General features: G+C 40.2%; 1 non-coding gene across 1 annotated transcript; it reads right to left on the reverse strand.

The window, feature by feature from the left end:
- Positions 1–3,999: 3,999 nt before the first annotated feature.
- LOC137777795 (U6 spliceosomal RNA) lies at positions 4,000–4,106 on the reverse strand. Its single transcript, XR_011076629.1, has one exon. It is a non-coding gene; the product is annotated as a U6 spliceosomal RNA (small nuclear RNA).
- Between the last annotated feature and the right edge of the window lie 786 nt (positions 4,107–4,892).

Below are 4,892 nucleotides of genomic sequence, written 5' to 3' on the forward strand. Positions count from 1 at the left end.
CTCCCACAGATCCAAAAGAAGGCTGATCTCAACGTTCAAAAATTAATTTGAATGACGTGCTTTGGAGCACATTTTTTAAAATTGAAAGTTAGTTAAATGTTTCTGCAAAAATTAGATATGCTTCCTGAGGAAGGCGATTCTCTCCCTGCACCATGAGTCACTCAGTTCTGCCTGAATTATTAGGAAATGCAGGTCAAAGCCCTGCTCAAAGGTTTTTGTCAATTGTTACCCAGTAAGTGTGGTTCCTCCCTTTATTTCTCAAGTCTTCTGGATCGTCTGATCTTAGTTGATTGTGGAGCATGAGTTTTCTTGTTTTAACCTCAACTAGTTCTGCAATCCAACTCAAAGTAGTGGACTTGGAAAATGAGGCTTTTAGCTGGGGAGAACCAACGGCTGCCCTTGGGAGGTCAGATGCCCCAATGTAGTTTTCTCAACCTCTTGATGCTGTTTGCAGTTGGCTGTGAAAGGATGGCTTTGGAATTGGCCTGGGGGGTCAGTGAGAGCTAGACCAATCCTTCCTGAGAAGGGCTGCTCAGCCAGACTTGTGGGGGAGGACAGCCCCCAGACCGTGGGCTTAGAGACCGACCCTGCCATGTGCTATCTGTGAGATCTAGGCTGATTCACTTAACCTCCTTGAGCCTCTGATTCTTCATCTGAAAAACAGTGTGTTTTGAAAATTAAATTAAGCAGTATCTGATAAATCAGCGCACATGAAAGATGTTCACTGAGATCCCTAGCCCGATGAAAACTCCCAGGTCCACTGAAACGGGTCTGACTCTCTTCTGAGAATGCAAAAATGATCCTTTTTAATTCAGTCCTTAAGGCATTAGTATAAATGAACTTGTAGGTTTGCTTAAACATCTCTGGAAAAAAGAGGGCAATCTATGAATGAGAGGCTTCAATTACAGCACTCTATCCCTAAGTGTGGTATGTCCATGGTTCATGAGAAAGTTTTCAGTGGTGCAGTTTTATATGCTGAATTTAATGACATTTGGTTTTCCTTGGACTCATCTTTATAGTTGCCTTCTGGTGCAGAATGAATAGGAAACATTCAGCCTGGCACACAGTAGGTCCTCAGTAGGTGGAGGTACTGTTATTACTGCTCTTTTCTCTAATCAACACTGCTCCTTGCGGGAGCATTGCCACATCAAAACACTAGAGTTCTGCACTGGCAACTGGAGAATCCATGCCATTGTGTTGTAGGAAGGAGGGGAAGACTGCAGGCAATGAGGCTCTCAAACCATCACTTGTTCCCACCAATTTCCTAAGAGCTGAGAAAAATAAGACCAATCACCTTCTCTTGAAAAAGTATACGTGGTGAAGTAATGAATTCTGGATTGCATGATGGGAGACCCAAGGTGGAAATGGATTTCCCATGCAGTAGCCCAGGCAAGCTGGTAGGATTCCTGTCTTTGGCTGTCCTAGGGGGATCTGTGAGGTCTCTAAGGTCCATTGCTGAGACTTCAGAGCTTACCTGTATGTCTCAAACAGCCTCAGCCCCCTCCATCATGCTTTCTTGTACTGTGTCATGTTAGTATGATTATCAGTTGCTTTCACATTATCAACAGATTCACAGCCTCCTGATGGATGGTGTAATCACCATGCACTGTACATTTTCAGCACAGAATGATGCTGTTCTCTTTTATCTTCTGTATCCAGCAGGGGATGACTCAGTCAGAAAGAAATTTCACTTTACACATCGTTAGACTATGCTTTGGGCTTTCCCCAACAGAGGAGAACAATGGAATCTTGGCTCCCAAGCGTTGTCATTCACCTGCATCTTTCCCTATAAAATGGGGCTGGGCCCTGTGAAATGCATGGGCTGGTGTTGTAACAGTTGTAGGACCAGCTTCTCGGCTGTGAGTCTACATAGTGCCTGGTAGTTAGAGGAAGGGAATCTGATTTAAATAACTAGTGCAACCAACTTTAATTCTAATTATTCTTCTCTGGCGGCAAATTCTGAAATCCAGAAACACCCTGTGTATGTACTTTCTTTTTTGACAAAAGTAAGAGCTTGCATTTATGTAAAAAAAAGTGGATGATATCTATCTCCCTTCTCTTTTTATATTTATATTTCAAAATTTATATTCTGATATACAACAATGTATATTGGGGGAAGTAAGGTCAAGATTCTTTATTATATTTTAGGAAGAACTTCTGAGATGACTGAACTTTCTTCAGTCTTTCTTAATGAGGGGTCAGCAATCTTTTTCAAGGGAGGGTCTATTTTTTTAAGATGTCTGTTGACTAGAGAGAGAGCCATACAGGAAGAAATAGGGGGCATAGGGATTCATTAGTGCTTTCTGGCTGCTGGGCAGACCCAGTTGCTGTACCATGCTGGCTTATGGAGGAGTCTGAAGCCAAAGTTTCAAGCCTTCATCTGTGGTCCAGCTGCTTAAGAATGAGGGCCAAAATTTTGTATGTGACCAATTTCTTCTCTTAAGATTGTCTGATTTTCATTTTGCCTCTAATAGGTCTGCTGAAAGAAAATCCCTTAAATATCTTAACTGAAACAATGCTTATTGGAAGGGAAATCCTTCCTGGGTCAGCAAAGTTGGAGTCCTGATTGTGGAGGCTTTGTGGGCTCTCAGGAGCCCAGCCCATTCCTCTCTGCTTCCTTCACAGCTACCTCTGTCTGAGCCCAGCCCTGGAGGGTAGCTGGGACAGGGTACTCAGCTCTGGGGGTGAGGTCACATGTCAGTCTAGAACCCTTGACCCCAGAGACCTCTGTCATTTCTTTCCCTGGGTGAGTTCTTGAGTTTCTGCAGAGCTAGAAGGCTGCCATTCGTAACGGCCCTGAGGGCTACATCGGTCTCCTATATAAGAATGTTATGAAGCAATGAAAGACGTTGGAGTCGGCTGCTGGCTGCTATTGAGGCAACAGGAAAAGTCAGTACATGACCTCTATCATTGAAAGCTTGAGATTGGTATCACATGTGATGGGGAGAGAAAAGAAAACCATCTGTGGAACAGAGTATCTTTATCATTTTAACTTTTAATAAGGCCTCTGCAGTACTTACAATATCAGATGGACTTTTCATCATCACAAATATTTAGTATGGCAGATTGCAACCTCTAAGGGTGTGAGTGTCTGTGTGTGTGTTAAACATTGTCCTGATTTCCCATGCTTTTGTTTCATGAGTAATTTCCTGTTAAACATTTATGATGGGGAAAACAGTTTTTCAGAAGGTTAAACATAGAATTACCATACGACCCAGCAGTTCACTATTTGGAAATACCCAGAAGAATTGAAAGCAGGGTTTTGAACTGTTATTTGTATACCCTCGAAAAGGTATTGTACACAATAATGCTACTATTATTCGTAGTAACATTATTCACAATAGCCGAAAGGTGGAAACAACCCAAATGCGCATCAACAGATGAATAGATAAACAAAATGTGTTTATCTACAATGGAATATTGAGCCATAAAATGGAATGAAGTACTGATACATGCTACAACAGAATGAACCTGAAAAACATTATGATAGGTGAAAGATTTTAGACATAAAGGGTCACATATTATATGATTCCATTTATATGAAGTATCCAGAATAGGAAACTCTATAGAGACAGGAAGTATATTAATAATTGCCAGAGGCTGGGTAAAGGGGGAAATGGAGAATGACTACTTTTTTTTTAGTCTATGAATATCAGAGATTTACTATTTTTTTTACATATATATAAATTCTTTTTTTTATATTCTTTTCCATTATGGTTTATCTCAGGATAGTGACTAGAGTTCCCTGTGCTATACAGTAGGACCTTGTTGTTTATCAATCCTATATGTAATAGTTTGCACTTACTAACCTCAACCTCCCACTCCATCCCTCCCCCATCCCCCTCCCCCTTGGCAACCACAAGTCTGTTCTCTATGTCTGTGACTCTGTTTCCTTTTCATAGATAAGTTCATTTATGTCATATTTTAGATTCCACATATAAGTGATATCATATGGTATTTGTCTTTCTCTTTCTGACTTACTTCACTTAGTATGATAATCAAAATATGGAATGCTTTGCAAATTTGCATGTCATCCTTGCACAGGGGTCACACTAATCTTCTCTGTATAGTTCCAATTTTAGTATAAGTGCTGCAGAAATAAGCATGGGAATAACTACTTAATGGGCATAGGGTTTTCCTTTGGGGTGATACAAATGTTTTGAAACTAGATAGAGGTCATTTTTGCACAACATTGGGAGTATCCTAAATGCCACTTAATTGTATACTTTAAAATGGTTAATTTTATGTTATCTGAATTTGACCTCAGTTTAAAAAATCTATGGTGGGATTTCAAGAATCCAAGAGCAAAGCTTTAAAAACAGGTGAGAAGAATACATTTCTTAAATGCTATACACGCACATAGAGACACATACAGATGTAGATACAGAAGTCCCAATATGGGGACTGTTATATATTGGCCAGGTATGATGGTTAATTTTATATGTCAACTTGATTGGGCCAGGTGACGCTCAGATATTTGGTTAAACATTAATCTGGGTATTTCTGTGAAAGTGTTTTCCATGAAATGAACGTTTAAATCAGTAGATTACTTAAAGCAGATTTCCTCCCTGATGTGGGTGGGCCTCAACCAATCAGTCGAAGGTCTGAATAGAACAAAAAGGCTGATTGTCCTAAGAGACAATTTCTTCTGCCTGACTGCATTCAAGCTGGGACCTTGACCTTTGCTTGCCCCTAGACTAGAAGTACTTCATCTACTCTCCTGAGTCACCATCTTGCTGACTCACTCTATAGATCTTGGGACTTGTCAGTCTCCATAATTGCATGACCCAATTCCATATAATACATCTCTTTATATTTGTATCTCTATCTATCTATCTATCTATCTATCTATCTATCTATCTATCTATCATCTACCTTCTTATCTATCTCTC

This window comes from Eschrichtius robustus, chromosome 1 (assembly GCF_028021215.1).
Source record: "Eschrichtius robustus isolate mEscRob2 chromosome 1, mEscRob2.pri, whole genome shotgun sequence".
Lineage (NCBI taxonomy): Eukaryota > Metazoa > Chordata > Mammalia > Artiodactyla > Eschrichtiidae > Eschrichtius > Eschrichtius robustus.